The following is a 26,202-nucleotide window of genomic DNA, read 5'->3' as shown; positions in this document are numbered from 1 at the left end:
AATTAGGCCACCCTATAAACTGAATGAAATGAATCTTTTGTTATGCAATACTGATGCTTAGGAAAGCCTCCAAAGGCAGGGGTGTCAAACTGGTGGCCCGTAGGCTGGATGCGTCACACACAGGCCATGCCCACCCCAGCTCCACAAAGGGGAAAATGTTGCAATATGTCACGTGACAGCAATGTGACACTGAGAGTTTGATATCCCTGCTTTAGAGTGTGTCATTTCTGCAGTGACCTGGCCTGCTTCGACTCCCCCTTTCTAGGCCCCAAACTCTCCTTTCCTCATTCACCTTGCAGATTCGGCAGCCATTATCACTCATCACTGACATGGCATTGCCTCCACAGATGCCTTTAATGCCACAGGAAAAAAAAAAATCTCTTTGCATCTCCCTTTTATATTTCTTTTCTAAGACCACAATGCAAATGCACACAACGTAAACCAGAATCACTGATGGGGAGATCACTGGCTGAGTGTGTTCTCTATTCTATTGGATAGCTGCGAGGAAAAACTGAATGTTTCGATGTTTCACGTCTCAGCGCTTCAGATGAAGAGGACCAAGTCATTATGGTACTGCATTCAAAGGTTTGGAAAGTAGACATAGCAGCAATATTGAATTTTTTTTTTGTTCCCATTAAGACTTTTGGGGCAAAAGATTTCCCCTGAAAAATGGAACAATTCAGTTAAATAGATGCTGAGGTATTCTGGGGGACTTTAGGGCTTTCAAACTGCAGCATTCAAGTTATTTTTTTAAATAAATACCTCAATCTTTTGGCCTTAAGCAATAAGAAATTAAAACCTGCAAAACGAATCGTCAATATAAAGATAAATTTCATATCTGTAGGAACTGGGTATTTCCTCCCTTCATATCTCTTGAATTTTTAGTACAGTGGATTTTTTAGAAAAACAAAACATGCAAGAATGGGTTGAGTACCTGGAGAAATGCTTTTTGCATGAATCAAACAAACATTTAATCAAACATAGGTATCGTTCTCAGAACAGGAAGTCAATTTTACTATGAGCTAAAATAACCAGAGCTGATAAGTCAGTAATGAACAGTAAATCTATATTTGCACACATAGAAAACCAGGTTATAAATTGAAATCGATTAAAATCAATGAATTTAAAATGAGTTTTTCAAATTTAAGGCTTTTGATTTTTAAAAAATTAAAAGAGAGATGTCTCTTTTTAAAAGGACTTGACTTACAAATATTAATGTAGAAAAATAAATATGTCTATTATCTGTTAAAACTGTGTGTGAAGTATGGCATACACATTTCTGTAGAAAAAAATAAACACTAGGGTAAATATCCAGATTTTGAAGCTATACTTATTAGTCCTAATATTTATTTTATTTTCTCATAGTAATATGTCCTTTTAAAAATCTGAGAACTGTTGATTGTACAGTAGGTCACTTCTAAGGCTTTTTAAAAATTTATGTCTAATTTTTCTTTCAATAACTTTAAACTAGAATTCAGAATACAGTAGTATTCTTGTGCCCCTTTATTCTCTCAGCCTTGCCATGTAATAGATTAGACAACAATATTATTATTGTTTGTGATGGAATGTAAAATAAATTTTAAATATTCTATTTAACACTTATTTATCCCAAAGTGATTCTGGGCACTGTACCTTATAAAATATAAAATTAAAAGATATAAATAATGCCCAGGATAGACTGAGCAGAATTTGCTACTGATTGGCAAGTCTACCCCATTTAAGGCATATTGACCAAGCTTAATCTTTTATGGCTGTCATTATGAGTGAAACCCATTAATTTCACAAATGTTTTCATCAGACCTAAATGCATAATTTTGGATTATTTTATATTCTAAAAGTTCTACTGTATATACTTTTAAAGAAGTGATACATAATATGAACTCCATGACTAAATGTTTTACACAATTCCCTTAAAGCCCAACTTGATGGCTGTGAATTCTAAGAAAGTTTGGAAGTTACTAGATGCAGGGTGGCCAGAACTGGGTTTTTAAACACAGATCTGGGTTTTTTGGTCCCTGTCTGGATTTCTAGAGTTTTTTACTTTAAAATCTACGTCTCTTCTATACATTAAGTTGCATTGTATATATAGGTAGTCCTTGATGTATAATCATTCATTTAGTAACCATTCAAAGTTACAGTGGCATGGGAAAATGTAACTTACAACAGGTCCTCATGCTTATAACTGATGCAGCATCCCTATGGTTATGTGATCAAAATCCAGGCATTTGGCAACCAACATGTATTTATGATGGTTATAGTGTTCTGAGGCCAAATTATTGCCATTAGCGATCTTTCCAGTCAGAAGCAAAGACCATGAGGGAAGCCGGATTGGCTTAATGAATACATGATTCATGTGATGACCCAGGGATACAAAACAAACACAGTCACAGAAAACAGGTGAAGCCCCCTTTATTCCTTCACTTTGCTTCCAAGCTCCGAATATTATCGACGGAAGACAAAAAAACTCCCACACAGTTACACGAAGAAGGAAAAAAGCAACACAAACCAGGCAAGATAAGAGCTGGGGGATGTCCACAGATAACACACACTGGGAAGGACGCCAAACTCAGAGAGGAACTATAAACTAGAGATATTTACATGCTTTGTTTCCAGCGTTTGCCAGTACGCAGGTCTAAACTCTTATTCAGTTGTCACACCTGCAGCCCATGTAGAGGATCAAGGCCCTCTCCTCCTGAGACGACCACATCTCTCCCTTATCCTCTCCTCCCTGCGTGCCCTAGGATGGATAGGGGATGGGCCTGGGTCCTCCTCTGACTGCTCAGCCGGCCTCTGCCCTTCCCCAGCCTCCTCCACAACCTCCGGAGCCACACTTCCACTCCCTGTTGGCTGTTCCTCCTCTCCCTCAGAGTCAGTCTCCACCAGGGGCATGACAATTCACTTCACAACCGTGGCAAAAAAAAAAAAGTTATAAAATCAGATGTGATTCACTTAACAGTGCAAATTCTGGTCTCAATTGTAGTCGTAAGTCGAGGACTGGTTGACTTCTCATATATTTCTGCTTGCAACCAGACAACAGAAACTAGGAAGGGGAGGGGAAGGGAGTGATTGGAATGTATGGGGAGCTGGGAGAGAATTGAGGAATTCAAGAGCACCGTCTTGTCTGTGGCCTGAGACAATTTCTACACCTCAAGGTCAAATGCTGAGAAAGCTCCAAATATGCACAGACTGTTCCCAAAACAAATTGACTGTATATGATTGGTGGACAATGGACAGTAGGTGGCCCAGGGGAAAAGGGTTTTTTACTTAGGGTGGTTTTCACAGGAAAACCTCAGAACTGGCTTTGCTTCTTCTGCACCTATGTAGAAATCACTAAAGTTATACTATTGGAAAAACAATCTCCTTGGAGTTTCTTTTGCTGCAATATGCCAACAGGACAGCTAACACTACTTATAGTAATTAGGTAAAAATGTTAGTTTAAAACTAATTTATTGGGGGGGGGGGGTTAAAAATCTGGATATTTTTGTGTAGAATCCGGGTTTATTTGAGTTTGTTAAGAAACTCGGTTGGCAATCCTGACTAGATACTACCTTAAAACCCTTCTTCTTTAGCCTGTTTGCCTGAACTATTATACAATTAATCACTATTCACAATTATTCAATAACTATTACAAAATTGATTCTGATTTTGACCTGAACAAAAGAAGGGTCATTTGAGTACCATATACTAGGATAACAGTAAATACTCTATAAAGAAACTACTGATTAACATTCAGCTCAGTCATATACACCCTAAACTAAACAGTGGCTAGAGCAAGCCAAAATATTTTTTTTTGTTTCCTTCACTTTCATCATTCTAAATTCAAGTAAATTATTGCTTAGCATACTACACGCTCTGTGGGAAAAGGCCTGTTTTCATGTAAAATGATTTTTCCATAGAGATGTTCTTTAGGCACGATAAAATAAATTTTACAGGTATAACTTTATTTAATTAAGGCATTTTATAAAACTCTTTTAAAATATGCTTGCTTACTTTTGCTACCTCCAAATCCTCTTACCTTTCAATTAAGCTATACTGTAGCTGAATGACACTGAAAAATGTCACCTAGTCCATGAAGAAAGGGCGTATCATAGCCTTTTCTTTTAGTTGCAATTCTTTTCCCAATCTGTAACAGTACCTGTTGAATTTTAATTACTGAAACAATAGTTTTCAATGATGGAGGCCAACTAGAATAAAAATGCTCTTTTCATTTGCAAAAATGCGTTAAAGAAAAAAAATATGCATATGTACATACTGAATACTAGCCACAATGGAAATTTAAGAAACACACATTCTGAAGACAATCCATACTACTGATCATAAGTCCATATGTTGAAGAAGCATTTTTTTTTTGCTTTACTATGCAATGAAAGAAAAGGGAAAAGGATGAAGAGTAAAAGAAAAGAAAAAAGAAAAGACATCTGAAATTGTCAGCTGAGCTATCAATGTACTGTAATATATAGATATAATGTATTTCAACTTAGCCCAATTTATTGGCATAGTTATTATGGATAAAATGGCTTGAAATTGTGATTTTTCAACTCTTTTGTAAATGTCTAAAAATATGAAGCCTGATTTTTAGAATTGTTCGAGAAGGATACAAAAACACAACATCATGGAACTTCTGTTAAATCCATTCATCAGAAAAATCTCTTTTAAAGAAATGAAATAATTCTATGCATCTGCTGCAGAAGCTGACTGCACAAAGCTGAGTGAATTCTTCTTTCAGATTTTCCAAATTCTGCCCACATGTTTCTATGCTTTAAATAATGAACTTTAAGTTTCAGAAACATATGAGAAGAAGTGGAAGGGAAGGAAAACAATTCTAAGAATTAATCACCATGATGCATACATTTACAGTGAAAAAACAGAGGGAAGCTGAGCTCACCCTGTGAAGTACAGCAGTTCCTGTTTGAGGTAACTAAATATGGCAACAATGCTAAAATCATGTGAATCTAACACATACAGAAGGTTAACATCTGGAAGTTCAAGAAAGCAACCAAATAAATAACAGGTATCTGACAGATTTTGAAACACTAGCTATTTTTTGAAGGTGTTCACAGACGTGAAAAGATAAGACTTTGCTAAAAGCCCACTATAATACTTCCTGTACATATATATTTTTAACTTATTTTATGCTTATCTCATTTTTTTAGAATTAATTTATACATATGCAGTGATTTTTTGGGGGGAAGGGAAATCTACAAAACCTGCCGACTAATATAATGTACAGTGGAAACAGAAAATTAAATGAACCAACATTTTAAGGGTCATTGTCTAGTCGCCTGACAGCAATTGTTATACACCCCCATCACAGGTGGATCAGCAGTTGTTGCTTCTGGTGCCAGGATATGCACACATGCTGCATATTAAATGAAAACTTTCTAACAAAATTATTTTGAACATTTGCATCTATTTTGTGATCATTGTTGTGCTGATGCAATGCTGACATGATGTAGAATGGTACCAAGCATCATTGCCCCACCCCAAGGGTGATTAGTCCCTATTCTGTTAACCTCCTAGGTATCAAACTCAAGAACCTTGGGCCGGATCTGGCCATGAGACCAGCCTGGAAACAGCAAAGGTGCCTCTGCCAGCGAAAACAGAGCTTTGGGGGAGCACGTGGTCCCTCCGGGGTCTGTTTTGGCTGGCAGAGGGCTGCAGGAGGCCATTGCGGCCAAGAACGGGGTGTGTGGGGGTCTCTGTTTTTGCCCGCAAACTAAAAACAAAACAAAAGGAGAAATGTTTCCCCTTTTGCATTTGAGCATGCATAAGGGGACAGGAAAGAAGAAAAGGAAAGAGGAAAGATGAAGAAAAAGAAGGAAAGATGGTAAGAAAGCAAGGAGGGAAAAATAAAGAAAGAGGGGAAGGAAGAAGTATGAAGAGGGAAGGAAAAAGAAGAAAATGAAGGAAGGAAGGGAGGAAGGAAGGAAGGAAGGAAGGAAGGAAGGAAGGAAGGAAGGAAGGAAGGAAGGAAGGAAGGAAGGAAGGAAGGAAGGAAGGAAGGAAGGAAGGAAGGAGATTATAATGAGAGTGTGAGAGGGTCTTAGGAAAGTCCTGCCTTAGCACTTGGCTGATACAAGTGCCCCTGACATGAGTGACATCAAGCTGTCCACACCATGGTCACCCTCACCCCCACCTCCAGAGACACCTCCCCGGCTCTCCGAGGTCAAACACAACCCTGATGTGGCCCTCAATGAAATTGAGTTTGACACTCCTATTCTAGAAGGCCCTTAAAATCTGATTTTGTCGCTGACTAGGGGATTCCATGGAAGGACAGAAGCTGCAAAATGATTATATTGTTTATAAGTTTAGAATGCACTCTCCTGTGTTTTTTACTTTATTATAATTTTAGCTGTTTCATTGTACTTTAATGGTTATTTTTAATTGCTTTGTTTATTCAGTTTTTGTTGTTGTTGTATTTTAATTCTGTGCGCCACCCAAAATCACTGTGAGATGGATGAATCTATAAAGTTGATAAATAAACTAACATATAAATAATGGAATACTGTCTAATAACGTACTGGCAAAACTTCTCATATTTTTCAATGATCGAAGATAGAACATAAGTAGGATTGGAAGGGACCTTGGAGATCTTCTAGTCCAACCATTCTGCTCAACTAGGAGATGCTATAATTAAATAGTCGTCCAACCTCTTCTGAAAACCTCCAGTGAAGGAACATTCACAACTTCTGAAGACAGCCTGTTCCACTCATTAATTGTTCTCACTGTTCGGAGATTTCTCCTTAATTCCAAGTTGGATCTCTCTTTAATAATTCTCTACCCATTACTTCTTGTCCTGCCCTTGGCTACTCTGGAGAATGAGTTGATTCCCTCTTCTCTGTGACAGCCTCTCAAGTATTGGAAGATTGCTATCATGTCATCCTTCTCTTCATTAGCTTGTCTAATTCAGTACCTAGTTTCCACAACCATTCATCTTAAGCATCTTTTTTGTACTTCTCTGCACACTTTCTCAGTATCTTTTTTGTATTCTAGTAACCAAAACTGGTCTCGGCATTCCAAGTGGGGTCTTACCAGTGCAGTATAAAGTGGTACTATCACATGATATTTTTATGCACCAAAAATATTCAAAACACCACACAGAAAATAGTCATAAGAGATTAAGTACTGGCATAAGAATCACATTGTCAAATGTATTCTTAATGAAAAATGTACTTCATCCCTATTACTTTAATATTTGTAATGAGCACCCTGTGAGGTTGGTTAAGGTGTTCTGCTTGGCAGCTATGGGGTTATGGTTCACAAATATAGTAATTTCCTTAATAACATACATTGATATGAGTTTTAACTGAAAAATGTCACCTAGTCCATGAAGAAAAGGCGTGTCGTAGCCTTTTCTTTTAGTTGCAATTCTTGTCACAATCTGTAACTGTCTATTTATACAAGGTTGTTTTTGCAAGAACAACTGGTGGCATTTCAATTGCTCCAAGTATTAAGACTATATAAATAATGATAATTGTTACATTAGCAACCAGTTAGTCCTGCAGAAAACTTGCAAAGTGAAATACACCAGTTTAGGATTTCTACCACTGGTGAAATACATCAATTTCTACCACTATACTTCCCAACATTCCATCTTCATTTATGGCTGCTAAGTGTGATAAGAGAGGGTTTTGGCCTATTTTGGGTAGTGGGGTAGGGGAGTTCTATTTTAAGTAGATCTATAGCACCTTCTGCAAACACTGACATTCTTTCAAGGCTATGCTATCTTTCACTCCTGTACAAGAGTGGTACCATTTTGGCCTCAGAAGGATCCAAGCTCACAATTATCTCTGGTGATGAATGAGACAAGGTTGATCTTCATTGTGATGATGTTATTGCTATACAGACACCATAGCCTCTTAAGTGTTTCTAGGTTATCTGACTAAGAAGCCAGAGTGGCCCAACCCCAGGATATCTGAAATGTTTACATTTCTCTTTTTAAACCCCCATGATATAAATTTGTTAAATTCCATTTTAGATATTTTTCTCCATTACTACATTCCAGATTGAAGTAAGACTACCTGATCTTTAATGACTAGGATCATCTTGTCATCAATTAGAAAATTCCACATAAGCTTTGAAGTCTTATTAAAATTAAGTCAGAGTAGACTGTTCTGTTATAATTAACATGATGATTTGAAGACATTTCTGTTTAGCAGATGCAATGCAGTATTATTTCTGGAATCTCCATTTACAATGTACACATCTCATTGTAGACAATAGTCAAATTCTTAATTACGTTAACAGTTTCCAGATGGTTGCCATATTATCCTACTGCAGTAATATCATATTAAAATCCAACAAATGCCTATGGCACAAACTATCACGATACAGTTCTCTTCATATTTTATGAAATTACAGTATTATCTCCCACAAGATAAGCAAGCAATAACTATGTTAGGCTTTAAAAGCAACTTGACATTTTTAGATTTGTAATTATTTTAATTAATATTTTAATATTTAATTAATATTTAATATTTTAATTAAATTAATATTTTAATTAATTTGCTTCCCGCCCCCACTCTATGACCCCATGGCCCTGTCCTGAGATATCCACAGGTCTTGGTGAAACAGAAATTATAGCTTTGTATAAAATGAATGGTATGCACACCTAATACTATTACAGTATATTCTTATTTCTTATTGCGCGCATTTGGTCATACATAAAAATCATCTAAATACCAGTAGTTCCTATGAAGGAGAAGAACTGCAGAACCAACAAACTTTCTTTCTCCTTGAAACAAAAAAAAAAAAAACACCTTCCTGCCAATGGGGACACAGAGCTGCAGCACTTCAAAGAAAGTTCTAGTTTTACTTTGATTCCAAACAACTTGTAGCTGATCATGAAATAAATTGGCTCAACTTTCAAAAGAACCAGTATGGCTCACAAAGGATGGAGGGCAGTTTTAAAGAAGAGTATACAGTCTCTGGGGCAACAATCATAGAGAAAGAAAATAATAGACCACATCTGTTTTCTTCCAAATATACTCCAATAAGCAATACTCCAATAAGCACAGGAATACAGGATTGGATCTAGAACAGAGGGGGTCCGCGGACCACTGGTGGTCTGCGAGAAAATTTTGGTCATCTGCAGAGCACCCGGAGTAGCTGCTCCAGGATAAGGTAAGGGTGGGGAATAGAGACTCGCTCTGAATTCCAGAGCGGGAGTGAAGCTCATCTCTTGCTGGGTCTTGTGGGTGTTTCTTCCATCCCTTGTTGGTGCTCCGTGCACCTCGGTTGCACGGGAGATGTGCAACTTCCTCTCAGCCCCGAGACACTGGCCCAACCCAGCCTTTTCTCTTTGCCACTGTGATTGGTGCCTCCATGGCCTGCCCACTGCTTTTTCAGCACTGTTAAATTTAGTGCGCTTCACAATGGGGGAGACAGCATTCCCTCCTCCTCGAGTCCATTACGACATGGAGCATGGTTGCAGCCAGGTTGGGGGAGTCTCTTGGGGCACAGAGCAGGTCGTGCGTCTCCCCGGGTGACCAAGGTGCATCCAACACCAACAAAGGCCGAAGAAGGACCTGCAAGACCCAGAGAGCACCAGAGAATCAGAATGACAGAGAGATGAGAGAGAAAGCAAGAGACACAGAGAGACAGAGAAAGAGAGACAGAGAGAGAAAGGAGAGACAGAGAGAGAGATGAGAAAAAGAGATACACACAGAGAGAATGAGAGATGAGAAAGAGAAAAAGAAAGAGAGATGAGAGAGAGAGAGATACAAAGAGATGAGAGAGAGAGAAAGGTAGATACAGAGAAAGAGATGAGAGAGAAAATGAGAGAGACACAGACAGAGAAAGAGAGAGAAAGGAAAGAGAAAGAGAGACAAACGAAGAGATGGGGGAGAGAAAGACATGAGAGAGAGAAAGATATTTAGAGAGAGGGAGATGAGAGATTCAGAATGAGATATGTAGAGAGAGAGAGGGAGAGAGAGGGGGGGGGGAGAAAGACAGCGCAAGGAGAGAGATACAGAGAAAGATGAGAGAAAGAGATGAGAGATCCCAGTGTTTTGTTTTCTGTGGGAAATGGGTCCAAATGGCTCTCTGAGTGCTTAAGTTTGCAGAAACAGGTGGCCAAGCTAAGTGCCTGAAGGATCCCATCCCGTCATTGGGAGTCCAGGTGATTCAGCAAGAAGCGTGCTGGATTCATATTAATGGTCTGCGGGGTTTAAAATTATGAATTTAGTGGTCCCTGAGGTCCGAAAGGTTGGTGACCCCTGATCTAGATGTTAAACATTATTTTAATTGCAGGCAATATGATGAAAACCCAGCTAGCCTGCTAAAGAACCAATGCATCATTTCAAATCAAGGACTGGCTAATCCAACCTCCTATTTCCAACTATAATCAGCCAGGACATCTGTCCTTCTACTGCAGCCCATATTTCTACAGTATGATTGAATTAATTGTTCCCTTTCTATTTGTAACGACTGTTCTGCCTTCTATTCCTCACTATTTTGTGTCCCATCTAAAAAATGATTTTTGGATGCTATACAATTTATTATCATTATTTTTTCATAAATGTACTTATTAAATTCTTTCATAAACTTTCTTAAATTTTATCAGCTAAGAACCAGGTGTGAATGTCTGCTGAAAAAGCCAAAATTCCTGTGTATAATAGTGGGCTTCTATTGGTTTCGTTATATGAAAATGAGATTTGAGTACTTAAGGAGAAACATAAAAGTGGATGGAGGGATGGGCCCAATGGCTCAGTGGTCAAAGAGGCTGAGCTTGTCAGTTGGAAAGCTGACAGCCCGGATTCAAGACTGAGTGCCACGTAACAAGGTGAGCTCCTGTTGCTTGCCCCAGCTCCTCCCCACCTAACAGTTTGAAAGCATGCAACTTCGAATAGATAAATAGGTACCACTTTGATGGGAAGGTTGTGTGCTCCTCAGTGTACAGTCATGCTATCCACATAACCGTGGAAATATTTTCAGACAATAACTGGTTCCCTTGGCTAAGAAATGGAGATGAGCACTGCTCCCTAGAGTTGGGCAAGACTGGAAAGGAGAAAACTTTACCTTTCATTGGTTACTAAGGGAAATGTGTCAAATAAAACAAGAAGAATTCAGATCAAGAATGAAGAAATGCTGAAGGAATGTGGATAAGGAACCAAACTGAGTGACCAGTATAAAAGAAGAAGGCTGACACGATCCAGCCATACAGAAAGAATGAATGAGGAACAAATGATAAAACAAATGTATGAAGGAAGAGTGAATGGGTTGAAAGGAAAGGGGAAAAAAACCAAGGATGGCATAGCTGATACAGTTAATGCAATCCTCTCAAAGATGGACATAATAAATCAAAATAAAAAAGTGATGCATGAAGCAGAATGCAGAAGCGTTGAAAACATGGTTTGGCAAAGACTAAAAAGATATGGAGAGGAGAGAGAGATCCTTCTGCCTCCAATTTATTTAACTCTTTTTCAACGCTGTGAACTTTCTTCTCTTTCTAAAAGGGAACAGCTTGAGAGGTAGGTACACATGTATTAGGTTTGGAGGCATAAAGAAAATGCTGGATATTAGACTGGCAGCTCAGCCTCTTCATTCTTCATTGCTGGATCAATAATATTACTATTCTGATCAGCTGGTGCATTAACTATCACAGGAATGGCAAATCAACAGGATATGCACAGATGCATTCATTTTTTATAGAGCTTTCCTATGCATATCAAATGAGACCCCACTCAAAAATCCCAGGAGATTGCATTCAAGACCTATATAGCCTTGTGGTAAGAAAAGTCACATAACTATCAGTGAAATATAAGAGTGATTACAAAATGACAGGCCATCTGTCATAATTCACGGTTATGGCAGATCATTCAGCTAAAATGGCTTGGGCTTTAGTCACTATAAATAAATTAGTGATTCCGTGTATTAAGGACTGGCATAATTTTGGTGCCCAGGGGACCCACTTTTTATTTTGGGGTGCCCAACAGCTACAACAAAAGAGGGACAATTTCATGCACAAAGTGATTAGTGGGTTTCTGGAAGGAATGTGGATGGTTGCAATTTACCGGTTTGCCACAAATGCAGTTAGCATCATAAAAGCATAAAAACATGGAATAGCACAGATATAAAATGGATAAAAACGTAATAAAAATAATAGGTCAAGAACCATAGACCACACATGGCCCCTTATACAGTATATGTCAGGCCTATTTTAATGGAATAATTAATCCCCAGAATCAAACTGCTAAATTCTAAAGACAGAGAATGCAAACTAACAAACAAAATAGAGTTCCATTTACTTTAGCAGAAGAGATTTAAACCCAATAAATCAATGGAACTAAAATGAGCTAAAATTTGACAGGATCATCCCCACCAGTAAAAGATAAAATTGGGTGCAGGTATAAATGTGTCTAATTTACTGTTCTTAAAATTCACTGAGATGAAAGTACCCCAGAATGTGAGAAAAATGAAATTGTAGCATGTGACTAAAAATATTACAAGGAGCCCAGACTAACCATGCTCTGTCGCCTGTCAGGTGTTTGACACTTTGTACTACCTTTAGCAGTTACAAGCAGGCAACAGAATTATGAAATGAAACAGAATTATGAAATGAAATTGTAGCATGTGACTAAAAATATTACAAGGAGCCGACTAACCATGCTCTGTCGCCTGTCAGGTGTTTGACACTTTGTACTACCTTTAGCAGTTACAAGCAGGCAACAGAATTAGCTTTATCAAGCCTCTAGCACAGTGTTTATCACAACCTAGGCAACTTCAAGCTATATGGACTGTACAGACTTCAATTCCCAGTATTCCCCAGCCAAGCATCTTGATGTGGTTGAGAAGCACTGCTCAGATTTGACATTCAAAAAATCTCTGCTCTAGTTTATAAACCACAAATTGAAAAAGTCCACTTTAGTAGGCAACTGCCCAGAAGAAAAAAAAATCCTTAATTAAGGCAAATTTAGGGCTGATTTGCAAATCAGTCAACACAAATGATTACATTTCAATATTTTTATTAGATTATTCTGCCATACACTAAATAAATAATTATTAGCTTATTTGCTTGCTTCTGTATATCTTGAAGCTTTATGGCACGGTCAGAAAGGAATGTCTTCAATAAAAATTTCCCTCTGAAACATTTTATGTCAGAGATGTTCAAGAAAGGGGAAGTGATCAACCCAAAATGAGAGTACATGGAAATGAGTCAGTGAAGAGGCCTATTAAAGATAATAAAAAATGGTCAGAGGGTTCAGCTAAACTGAAAAGACAGTTTAAAAGGTATTTTAAATACCAGCAAGCTTTAAAGGAAATTGGCAACTTTAAAACAATTGAGCAATACAGAGGTAAGAAACCTAACAAAGACTGTAAATCCTGCATTCCAGAAATACTCAGGGGGAAAGAGTTTCAAGTTTGCGGAGTTTGAAATAGAGGGGGAGATTGTTCTACAGCAGGGCTCTCCACCTTGGCAACTTTAAGCCTGGAGGACTTCAACTCCCAGAATCCCCAGCCAGCTTTGATTCTGGGAGTTGAAGTCCTCCAGGCTTAAAGTTGCCAAGGTTGGAGGCCCCTTGTTCTACAGTACCAGTTCCCACCACAGTTTCTTGCTGTACAGCTTTTAGTAACATTTCCTCTCCGTTTTTCAATTTGGGCATCTAATGCAAACCTGGGTTTAAAAGCTCAGGACACCCTGGAAAGACCACCGTTTAAGCCCTGTTTCGTTGGCTTTATAAGAAGCCTTGGGGGGAGGCGGGGGGAAACGGCGCTTATCTCTCAACTCATCGAAGGCATCGCAAGGATTCCGAAGGGAAACAGCTGACCCCTGTCACTTTGTGCCCAGTGCGGCGGGCGTCTTTTAACGCAGGGCAAAAAAGCATTGCTTTCCTTTCTGTGCAAGGGGGGCAAACCCTTGGAAACGGAACCCCCCCCCCCACCTTGGGCTCTTTTCAAGCCTCGGTTCCCCCCAAAGCGGGGAAAGGCAACGCCGCACGTGCAAGGGCTCCGAGCAAGAGCCCGGCCCCCAAACAAAAGCCAGACCGGGGTCAGAGCCTTCCTTTCCCTTACGAGAATCTTTCGGAAAGTCGCCTTCTGCACTTCCCCACTTCTCCCGCGGCGCAAAACGCAAGCTCCCTCGACCGTTGTTGCCACGAGGACTCCGAGCGGGCGCTCTCCTTTCCGGCCGCGAAGTTTGGTCCGGTGCCCTCCCCTGCAGCAAGGTCTCGCTCCGAAAAGGAAGGCACCCGAGGCGGCTGCCCGGACCTGCCGAGAATGAATGAGCGCCTGTCTCTCTGCCTTCGCAAACGTCATTTGGGGGGAAGCTGCCTCTTGCCAACCCAGGCAGGAGAAAACTTCGCCTTCCTCGCACTGCCGAGCTGCGGCGGCGGAGGAGGATCCCGGTGCACCCGCGGCCAGCTTTAAGAAGAAGAGAGAGCGCCGAGGGAAACTTACCGTCCCAGACCTTCGGCTGTAGCGCCATAAGCCAAGGCGCCCGGCTAGGCAAGCGGGGCTTCCTTCCTCCCCAAGCGCCCTGCCGGCGGGCAAGCGGCTAGGAAGCGGGACAACCTGGGGCGCTGTGTACGCTTGTGCGCCTCAGCCACGGAAGATTGGCCAGCGGCTCCTCCTCCTGCTGCAGCAGCACCAAAGGAATCCTCCATCTCCTTCCCCCACCCACCACCCCAACCCCAGTTGCCCGCCCCGCCTCCTCCTTCGGCACCGGAGGAAGCACGCCTGGGCTTTCCCTGCGAAGCACCTGGTTAGCTGGTAACTCAGGAGGGTGGCATCCCTCGTGGCAGGGGTAGAAAGCCGTCCCCGTCGCCTCCAGGTTTCTCGGTGATCGTTTTAAGGACGGTTTTGCACCGTGACCGGTTGTTTCTTTCAACTAAAGCACAGGTACTCAAATTCCCAGAATTCCCCATGCTAGGGAAACAGTGAAATCCCCATGCTAGGGAATTCTGGGAGTTAAAGTCCACGTGTCTTCAAGGAACTGAGTTTGAGAATCACAGCTTTAACAGTAGAGGTAGTCCTCCACTTAGGCCAGAGGCCCCCAAATGGGCAACTTTAAGACTTGTGGACTTCAACTCCCAGAATCCCTCAGCCAGCATAGCTGGCCGCAGGTGTACCAGGATCCGCTGCCGCCAATTGGCATAGGAATTCTGGGAGTTGAAGTCCACAAGTCTTAAAGTTGCCAAGTTTGAGGACCCCTGACTTAGGCCCACAATTGAGCCCCATTTGTTCCTTGCTTTGTGACACATTTGTTAAGTGAGTTTGACCCCCATTTTGTAACCTTCCTTGTTAAGTGAATCGCCGCTGTTTTTAAAGGAGTAACAGGGTTACTCACTTGACGGTTCCAGATTCACTTCACGTGAAACCACGGCCATGAATCTGGCTTCTCCATTGACTTTGCTGGTTAGACGGTCACAAAAGGTGATCACATGACCAGGAGACACTGCAACTGTCATAAATACATCAAAGTTGTCAAGTGTCTGTGTTTTGATCACGTGACCAGAAGGGTGCTACAGTGGATGTAAATGTGAAAAATGGTCATAAACCACTTTTTCCAGTGCTTCAAACTTCAAACGGTCACTAAACAAATGATTGTAAGTTGAGTACCTGTATAGTCTTGTTTTCACCTTTTCACCCATTACAATGCTTACTGTTGTCCCACTCATGGAGGAAGTACTCTCTCCTCCAGATTTCTTTAGTGTAACTTTCTATTGCCTCCCTCTTCATTTTTTCCCTTTCTCTTCCCTCCCCCCCCTCCTTTCCCCTTCTCCTTTGCAGTCATATCCGCTGCCTCTTTTTTCCTTTCTTTTTCACTTGTGGTTTTGCCCAGATTCATCCTGGTCCTATTTTGGGTGCAAATCTGTGTCAAAGGACAATCCACCGATCTTAAAACTAAGGGGAAAAAACTATGAGTTTCAATGGCACTGCTCTGGCATTTCTTATTCTGCCTCAGAAAAAAAGGGTTGGTGTGTTAATGTGTCTTTTATGTTTCCAATCAGAACAAGTTAAGGAAACTGTTGGAATTTCCTGGCTTTGCTGCCCTTTTCAGCTGCTGATGGAATCATTACCAATCACTTTCCTTAATATAGGATGGACTGCAGAGGTGGTATTCGGCAGGTTCTGACCACTTCTGGAAAACTGGTAGCGGAAATTTTGAGTAGTTCGCAATACTACACATCCTCGATATTAAGGTGCTTGGTAACTGGCATGTATTTGTGATGGTGGCAACATCCTGGGGTCACGTGATTGCCATTTGCCACCTTCCCAGCCGACATCTGACAAGCATGGTCAGTGGGGAAAGCTGGATATGCTTAAAGTCTGCAGCGATTTGCTTATCAACCAGGGCTAAAATGTAAAATTGGGCAGGACTCATTTAATAACTGCCTTGTTTAGCAATGGAAATTCAGGTCATAAGGTGAGGACTACCTACTGTATATATGAGAATTGGCAAAACCTGCCCACAGGCTGCTGTGAGAATCTGGAATAACATTTCACTGATAAAATTGTATTAAGTCTTTTCATGGGGAAAATATACATGTCAGGTTTTCAAGTGATGGAATCCATTTAAAAAAGAAAAGAGCAAAGTCCCATCTTCCAAAACAATTTATTGTATTTAGGAAAGCATCAAATTGGCAAAGTCCGTGGTAATTCCGGATCTGACACAACCCGGAATTACTCCACAATATTAGAAGTTAGAAACAACCCCCAAAAGTCATATTCGCCAATAGAAGTAATTCATCGTTGCTAGATGTCATAAATCTCCACCTCAAGGGGCCTCAGCATGGTCAGCTCGTGTTCCCATGGGAAGAAGAATCACCTAGCCTAAACAACTCTATCTCCACTCTTTCCTCCTTAGGAATGTGGCACAACCAGAACCCTTCCCCCATAGCCACCAAAGAGAAAGTAAAGAGAAAGAATAATAATAAGCCTAACTAAAATGGCTATACATATGTCAATTTCAGGTTTGACATTACGGAGATCACAGGGTAGAGACCTATGAGTCTTGGTGGGAATAGGGTTATTAGTTGGATCATGGAGCTGATTAACACTTTGTTAAGGGAGTGAATATTTCTTCAATGGACTATCCACTCCCAATCATCTTGGGCAACTGGATGGAGGCTGGATAGATCAATCCTACCATCAGCTGCTGAAGGACAGTCAGCTGTGATCAAGTTGGCAGGAAGCCGGAAGTTGCTCCCACTGCTTGCTTTTTTTTAACCCTTGGACATTCTCTTTCTCTGTTTAGATAAGGAAGTAACTCTAAAACAATGACTCAGTGGGTCACAGGTTGTCTAGTCATTATTAAATATGGAAATAAGAGCCACAGCTGGTTGTCATATACCTACTATGGACATTAATAAACGGGGGTCACTAGAGGCACTGCAGAAAAAATAAAAAAAATGGCATTAAATATAGATTTTATTCCCAACGTTGGATGTTTTATCAAAGGAAACATTTAAAATATAAAAAAAAAACATTTGAAAAACTTATTCTACCTCTTGAAATACTGTATAAGATAAAGACTTATCACTGAAAACCTGGGAATAACATCTATGCATATTAGCAGGACTTTTTTTTTTTTTTTACGTATATTGGTGATATTCTAAGGAAAAATACAAATTTACCTGGTTCCAGGTAGATTTTCAACAGCATGGGAAGGGCAATATGGTATAAACCTTCCAATTTTGTTTCAGACACTTTCATTGAATGACCTCAAAACAGCTCAACAATGCTATCTTGGTTTGATCCTCTAAGGCAGGGCTGTCAAACTCATGGCCTGCGGGCTGGATGTGTCACGTGCTGGCCACGCCCAAACCCGGTTTAGCAATATGTCACGTGACGATGCTGTGACGGCATGAGTTTGACACCCCTGCTCTAGAATTATACTACTGAAAAATCCAGAAAAATCAACATACTTGGAATCAGTGATCCTAAGATAATTTCATTTTGAAATGTATACCTCAAAATCAGATTAGCAAATATAAAAACCAATTGTTTGGGGGGAAAACTGTAGATAATATGTAGATTTATATTTTATGCGAAAAGATCAGCAATGACAAGCACCCTGTTGTACATTTCAGGAAAGACCGGGGTGGGTGGGCCCACATGCTCATCGCAGTGAGCCGGTTTTGAGACAGCTGATCTTTGGAGCAAGGAGTTCACCCGAACCGGGAGAATCCCACCCCTGCATACGAGGATATGGCCGAAGCCCAAAGTGGGAAGAGTCAGAGTCTAAAACGGATGGAGTTATAGCCATTCATTCACTGTGATGATCCGTAGTGTAACACAAACTTAACAAAATACAAAACGTAAATAAATGTCCTTTAATGCCTCCAACTTGGCCCCACTGTTCAATAATTCTCAGCTGGAGATAAAACTCATTCAAAAATAGTCTTCAAAAGAAAGCAATACAGTCCGAACTTAATGAGCAGATAGAGGTGAAATAAAAAACCCAAAACAAACTACAATGGGAAATTCCACAACGGGCCAGGATAAGTAATTACCAACTTCAAGGAGATAATAAGGCACAGTCTGTTGGAAGGATGCCAACCAAGATAACTTCAGCCCAAAATAAAACATGCTTTTTATGCTGTGCTTTAACCGTCTCTCTTATATACTCTTCTCCCCAGTTGCAACCAATGAGAGGGATCATGGCCGCTTCCTCTCTCGTAAGCCAAGTTGTTTCCTTCTCCATTCCTCCCTGTGTGTCCTAGGATGAAGAGGGGATGAGCCTGGTTCTTCCGCTGACTGCCCAGCCAGCCTCTGCCTTTCCCCAGCCTCCTCCACAACTTCTGGAGCCACACCTCCACTCCCTGTTGGCTGTTCCTCCTCTCCCTCAGAGTCCGACTCTAACAAGGGCATGACATTCACCTACTAACTAATGTTTACTCAATCAGAAAGAAAACAGCACTGAAAAAGTGACTTATGGCTATTTTTCACACTTATGAAGCACCCCCATGGCCACATGGATGCTTGACAATGGATTCGTGTTTATGACAGTTGCAGTGTCCTGGGGTCACATGGTCATCCTTTTCAACCTTCTGACAAGCAAAGTAACAACCGTGTTACTCATTTAACAACTGTAGTGATTCAGTTAACAAATGTGATAGGGAAAGTAGCAAAATGGGGCAAGACTCACTTAGCAACATACATTTTGGGCTCAACTGTGCTCGGTAAGTCGACGACTGCCTGTATAAGTCTTCAAGATGGCTCAATACTTGGTTTATTTGTTTAAAGGTTTCTAGGCTGCCTTTAGGGAGAATAAAAGCAGAATGGTATAAAGGAGCCCCCTTCCATGGCCCATTTGGTGAGAAAATAAAACAGCCCAGTGCTGTGTTCATTTTTTCCCCTCTCCCAGACCCAGAACTGAGAGATCCCTTTGGGGAGGACAAGGGCCCCCGGCTTTGCCAGCATAATCAGTGGTCTGGATCTGCTTTGCTTCCATCCTGTTTCAAGTTGGTTGAGCAACAGTCAGGGTGGAGCCCAGGAGAAAGTGCTGCAAAGAAAGGGTTTCAGCTCTTTCCCCCTGCCAATCTCCTTTCCTCTCACAGCTCCTTGGTGGTTTCCCAGCTGAGCAGCGCTGAAGGGAAAGATTTCTTTGGGAACATTGTTTTAGGTTCCTCCAATGGCCTGAGATCATGCTTCCCCCAAACAAGCCATTTTCTTCTGCTTTCCTCCCTTCCCTGAGCAGGCCGGATGGGAAGGACTCGGGCCCATGGCCTGAAGGATCCGTGATCCTGTTCTCAGAAGACGTCTTCATCTAATGAGTATGGAACAGCAACATTTTTTTCATTTTATCCAGCTAGGCTCCAGGACAGAAATCTTTTGGGAATGTACATAGCTCAGTGTAAAACAACATCAACAACAACAAAAACATTAGGAGTGCAAGCTGCATATACTCCAGTGCAAGGTTTCCAAAAGGGGATTTCTCCAGCCCTATCTTGGTTTGATTGAAGGCAAAAGGAGAATGTGAGGGCCTAGGGTAAGATGGTTAGACAGTGTCATCAACACTGAACATGAATTGGGACAAAGTCCGAGGAACAATGGAGGTTGGGGAGGTTTCTGCAGCCGTGGGACTCTACTGGTTTGGACCGGTTCTATAGAACCGGTTGTTATGATTCTGTGCAGTTTGGAGAACTGGCAAATTGTAACCCCTGGCCGGCCCTGCCCCTCTCCGCCCACCCCTCCCTTCTCAGTCAGTCCTTATCACGTATGTGTGACATCGTGTGCATGCCCGACATCGCTGACTGCGTTCTACTCCGCCCAGTCACTCCTTCAGGTATTTCTTCCCCCCCTCCTGATGATCAGCTGTTCCAATGATCAGCTGTGCCGGGATCCCCCTCGCTGTCTTACTGCTTTGCCCAGGAGGTTTCCCTGAGGGCCAGGAGGCAAAAACAGGCGTGCAGGGGGAGTGCTGTGCGCCCCCCCGTGCTCTGTTTTTGGCCTTCTTGGGTCCCAGGGAGTCCCTGGGAGCAAAAACTTCCCCCAGAAGGCTTCCCAGAAGCCCAGGAAGCCCAAAAATGGAGCACAGGGTGTGGGTGCTGTGCGCCGCCCCATGCTCCATTTCTTGCCTTTCTGGGTCCCAGGGAAGCCTTCTGGGAGCAAAAATGCCCCCCAGGAACTCCCTGAGGTCCAGGGGGCAAAAAAAACTGGTGGGGGGGGGGCTGTGCTGCAAAAAAAGAAGAAGCCACACCCACCCAGTCATGGGCACACCCACCTAGCCACACCCACAGAACCAGTTGTTAAAAAATTTGAATCCCACCCCTGGGTTTCTGATGTGTTATGGGGACGCAAATAGTCAGAGACAACTTAGTGACTGAACAACAACAATTTTGTTTTACAGCACCCTGTGCTTGCTACTTTTATGAAGCAATGGGTGTCCTGCACCAAGCAGCAAAAGCATACTTTTCCAACTTTGGGTTATCATGAGACAACTTCTCCTTATAGTTAGCAATAGTAAAAATGACCACCACTTCAGCAGTGATACACCATAAAAGTAAAGAGAGGGGAGAAAGGAAAGTAAAAGTGAAAAAAAAAAACTTTTTTGGGGTGAAGTTACAAACCACATTCAACAGGATAGTGCCAGCCTCATGCACTGTTCTGATCCTATGTAAAATGGCATGTAAAAATGTACATCTCTTTACGGAGAGGAATTTTAATGGTTTTTTTTAAATGATTTATATTAAATAACTAAATATTTTGTGTATCTCTTCCATAACATGCAATTTGGAGTGTCTCTTCTGGGATAGAAAGAAATGCAAAATTATAGGAACATTCGGTATATTTCACTTACATCAGTGGTGGTGTTCAAATATTTTTACTACTGGTTCTGTGGGCGGGGCTTGGTGGGTGTAGTGTGGTGTGGTGGACATGGTGTGGCTTGGTGGGAATGGCTTGGTGGATGTGGCAGGAGAAGGATACTGTAAAATCCCCATTTCCCTCCCACTCCAGGGGAAGGTTACTGCAAAATCCCATTCCTTCCCCATCCCACTAACCTGTTTTTCAGCTCCGTTCTCCTGTGCAGGGCAACAAAAGAAGACCCAGCCGATCAGCTGGGACTCCGATCAGCTGGGACTTGGGAAGTAGCAAATAGATGGGGGCAGGGCCAACCAGAGGTGGTATTTACCAGTTCTCCGAACTACTCAAAATTTCTGCTACCAGTTCTCCAGAACCTGTCAGAACTGGCTGAATACCACCTCTGACTTACATTCTATATGAAAGGGTGAAATACCATTTTTCCTCATAATTGCCACTTGCATCCTCATGACTTTTTCAGACTGGTGACCCCTCCATGATATTGTATGTTCAAAATATAACCCAATGCTTACTGATTTTGAGGCATTTGGTAGCATTTTTCTTATTAACGCATTTCATTCAAAGGCATGCATTTTTGTGAGAGACAGTTCACATCATCAGATGCCATAGAGAGGCTAAACCTCTCTCTATGTAGGGTTTAAGTGGGAGGAAGGGAAGATAAGTTGGTTGTGTAGATGTAGGTTACTTTTAAAACAGATTACAAGTAACTTATCAATTAACTTGTGTGTAGTATGTTAAAAACCAATTGCATTTGTTGAGAACTTCTGAGATTGATCAAAACTTTTTGATGAGTTCAACATTTCTTGCCACCCTTTTCTAAAACAACCCCTTTGATGGGTAGCTATGGAGGGCTCTGTGAGGATGAAATGCTCTGAAACTATCTTGTTCTTCTTTTGAGTCCTGATGTCAAACTTCTGTCCATTAATTCTTTTGCTGATTTGTCCAACACATCACATTGGAGAAGAGCATGTGAATCTTTCATAGGTAGTTCCTGGGATCTATAATGATGTGTTGGCATAGATGTGGGGACATTTGGGTTAATGCACTGTCCGGTTCCGTGTTGCCATAATTGTCCTAGTGTTTCTTGTTGTTTGTGAGAACGTTGGGTGGTTGTCTGTATGCAAATATGGGCATGCCATCCAGTACCTGAGAAAGTACAATATCATTGTCCCATATTGGTTGCAGCCTATTAATAATGCACTTGTGTGGCTTGAGCTGTGAGTTGTAGAGACAGGCAATGGGGTTCTGCTGTTCTACAGCAGGAGTGTCAAAATTAATTTCACTGAGGGCCGCATCAGGTTTGTGTTTGACATCGGGGGGGGGGAGCTGGGGTGGGCGTGGCCAGGGTGGGTGTGCCAGCATGACATCACTCATGTCAGGGGGCGCCTGTGGTGGCCTGAGCGCTCTGCCAGTGAAAACGGGCTCTCAAGGCTAAGGATGGCCTCCTGCAATCCTCTGCCTGTGAAAACAGAGCTCGGGAGGGCTTCACGCAGCCCTTGTGAGCTCCATTTTCACTGGCAGAGGCACTGTGGGGTGGTCCTTTGCTGTTTCCAGGGCAGCTCTGTAGGCCGGATCTAAGCACCCCGTGCAGGGGTGGGATTCTACCATTCGCTAGAACCGGTTGTTAACAGTCTAAGAAGTTCGGAGAACCGGTTGTTAGAAGAAATTACTGGCCTAATCCTGTAAGGAAGGCAGGAAGGAAACATTCTGGTGTTGCTTACAGAAACTGCCTCTCCGTTAACCCTTATTACATTCTTGGCAGGACTAGACTTCCTGTCTCTGGAACTTCTCTGGAGTTTTTCCCCCCCTCCTTTGCTGGTACTTTGCTTGTGTGGAGTGACCATTCAAAGTTCAAAGGCACCGAACCATTCAAAGGCACTGAAAAAAGTGACTTATGACCATTTTTCACACTTACGACTGTTGCAGCATCCCCACAGTCATGAGGGGCCAGGTGAGGAGATGCGTGCCTTGATGTGAGTGATATTGAGTTGGCCACGCCGAGCCAGTCACATGACCACCAAGCCATGCCCACCAACTAAGCCACACCCACAGAACCGGTTGTTAAAAAATTTAAATCCCACCCCTGAGCCCGTGGGCTGCATCCAGCCCCCAGGCCTTGTGATTGACACCCCTGTTCAACAGTTCTGTTTCTATGATCTGTCTTTTAATAAGTCCTTCCTGAGAACTCGTCTGGTTTTGTTCAGTTGCCTAGTGATCTCATGGGTGGGTAGTTAATTTCCTGGATAAACTTTTAAGACATTAAAAGTTACAACCATTTGTCTGAAATGGTATAAGGTTTCCTGCTCAAGCAAGAGATAGGACTAGAAGTCCTCCAAGTTTCCAGTCCAACTCTGTTATTCTGTTATTTTGTTATTGTAATATGGCTATCCTAAACACAAATTTATTTTGTGTGTTTTTTTCTCAATAAAATGTGTGGGAAGAAAGGACAGCAAGAGTAAGATTCCTGTTGAACCATTTGCAAAATCAGTTGACATTATGCAAATGAATTTTAAAAAGAAGCTTATGTTATGGGCATGTATTTTTTTTTCATCCTAAATTTAGAATGTAGAACTTGGCAAGTTTAAGACTTGTGGACTTCCAACTCCCAGAATTCCTGAGCTAACATGACTGGAGGACTGTCAAGTTTGTCTGTCATGACTGTCAAGTTTGTCTGTCATGACTGTCAAGTTTGAAGACCCCTGATACAGAATATAGAATGTGTTTAGAATGTGTTTCTTTGATAAGATAAGATAAGATAAGATAAGATAAGATAAGATAAGATAAGATAAGATAAGATAAGATAAGATAAGAGAATAGATTGCTTCGGCTATAGACAAAGCAATTTTTTACACCCTAGAAAATTTAAAACTCAAGGCAGTTTGAAAGAAAGATATTTGCTTCTATATTTACTCCATTTTGAGTTTTGATAAATACATAACATTTTTATTTGTTTCAAAGCTACAAAACCAATTTAATCATGAACACCTTTCTTTTATGAGAATGGGATTACAGTTCCCATAATTCTCACCTATCAAGGGTAATCATGCAACAGTGAAAAAGGAATCAGTTTTTGACATACACAGCTGCAAACAAATTTTGTTAAATTTTATTTTTAGTCATAAAGCAGAACACCACTGAAAATTTACCCTGTGGTAAGATGGGTGACCAATACATTTTACAAACAAACAAATTCTTAGCTATAGACTCTTGCTGTGTTATAGGCCAGGTTCTCTATGTTCATAATATGATAGGAGGAAAACCATGTTAATTTATGATCGTAAAAAATTCAAAGGACTAATTTCATGTTTTCTGACTTAACAAATATTATTTATGTTAGTAATAGGAAGGGAGGACTTCTGTAGTTTTCATGCTTTCAAACTCCATGTCATTGTACAAACTTATATATCATTTCTCTAGACCTTTAACAGGAAGGAAAGGGGCAGGAAAAAGAAAGTTGCCTGTTTTAGCAAAATCTAAAAATAGTTTTTTTCAGTTTCATGGGCAATCTGTCAAAATGACACAATCACATTCAACCAAAAAAACCAAATGAATGCTATATTGTTTTGTGTGTAATTATTATGTAATTTTGTATGTAATTATTTGGAAAATACCGAAGGATTTTGGAAGCTAGTCCAAACTAGAAGAAAGGGTAGGGGAAAAGAATAGTGAATGAATTGCTGCTTCTTGAGTCTATAGCTTCAGGCCAATGTGAGTCAGTCTGCTTCGAATAATGGATTCCTGGGATCTGGGGTTCTGGGGTAGAGAGGCATATTCTACACAATATGCATATGAATGAAACTGCATAGGCAAATCATTCAAAACTTTGGATTGAACTATCATAATGATGCTGATGGTATCCAGCATTATTGTTCCTTACCATTTAATTCCAAAGAATCAGTGGATAACTTTGAATATCACCCCAGCTAATGGAATAGGGGACAAAGAAAAAGCTGAAACTAAGGTTAAATGTTGTGCTGTTGCCAAAAGGAAATTGGGCTAAGTTTTGCAGCACAGTGAGTGATGCATTTCCACAGTTATAGCTAGAACACCTATTGTGAGGATTTGTATGCCAGTTGGGTTTGCAACAGTTATTCACATTTTGATTTCAGCCCATCTAAGTGTTTGGAAGTTGCAGTTGGTGTAAAATGTAGCAATTAGCCTGGCAGCCATGCATATTATGCAATTTAGGGTGGACTTGGCAATGAAGCACCTATAGACCACAAAGCTTCTATAATTGCATAATTGGATTGACAATTCCAAAATGAAATCTAATTAATAATAATAGTAATGAAAAAATGTGGCTGAAAACTTACAGAAACTCATACAAAAATAAGGCTTTATGCACGATGGTCTGAGTTTGTTGGTGTTCTCACCAAGTCCATTGGAATTGGACAGCTAATAAATTCAAATAAAATGAATAACTGAATAAGACTTTGCAAGTTTTCAGGAAATGTTTGTCAACATTTCGCAAATTTTGGGGCAGTGAGCACTGAACAAATTTGTGTAACCTAGCCTTGGCTCACTATTAAGATCACCACTCTCTGGTTTAAAAGGAAACAAAGTCATTCTTGTTTTCTCAAACCTTTATCATCATCTCCCTTAAAATGAATATATCTGTGCCCCATTGTTTTTTTTTTTAAAGAATAGGGTCTAGTGTCATACAAATAGACTTCTACTAAACTAGAATTACTTCCTTTCCTCTTTCCATCTGTGTACTTTTTGTATTCCCACAACTTTTATGCTCATCATAGTGGTGTTGGGGTGTGTGTGTGTGTGTGTGTGTTGGGAAGGAGTGAAGAGTGCTTGGGAATTAATGGCAAAAATATATAATCGCAGAAGGTTCATGGAAGGCATGAAATTGCGGCCTGACTCAGAAACTTCCCTCCAAAAAGGGCAGATTGGAGACTAGCCACAAATTTTCCAGAACTGTTGGTT

The 26,202-nt window shown here is 41.0% G+C and overlaps 1 protein-coding gene across 2 annotated transcripts in view; it reads right to left on the bottom strand.

Annotated features, from left to right (window-relative positions):
• The window catches only part of PRAG1 (PEAK1 related, kinase-activating pseudokinase 1), a 39,560-nt gene extending 24,954 nt beyond the window's left edge, over nucleotides 1–14,606 (bottom strand). Inside the window, exon 1 of one of the 2 annotated variants that reach the window (XM_026672885.2) lies at nucleotides 14,398–14,606. The gene's annotated coding sequence lies outside the window, so the exon portion shown is untranslated. Of the gene's footprint in view, nucleotides 1–14,013; nucleotides 14,149–14,397 lie in introns of those variants that run through there. The other variant, XM_087957355.1, reaches the window with a different exon arrangement.
• Nucleotides 14,607–26,202: the final 11,596 nt, after the last annotated feature.

Source organism: Notechis scutatus, chromosome 2, assembly GCF_049901735.1.
Source record: "Notechis scutatus isolate UNSWTSFEM ecotype Mainland chromosome 2, rNotScu1.2, whole genome shotgun sequence".
NCBI lineage: Eukaryota > Metazoa > Chordata > Lepidosauria > Squamata > Elapidae > Notechis > Notechis scutatus.
This window is presented reverse-complemented; position numbering and strand designations above follow the sequence as displayed.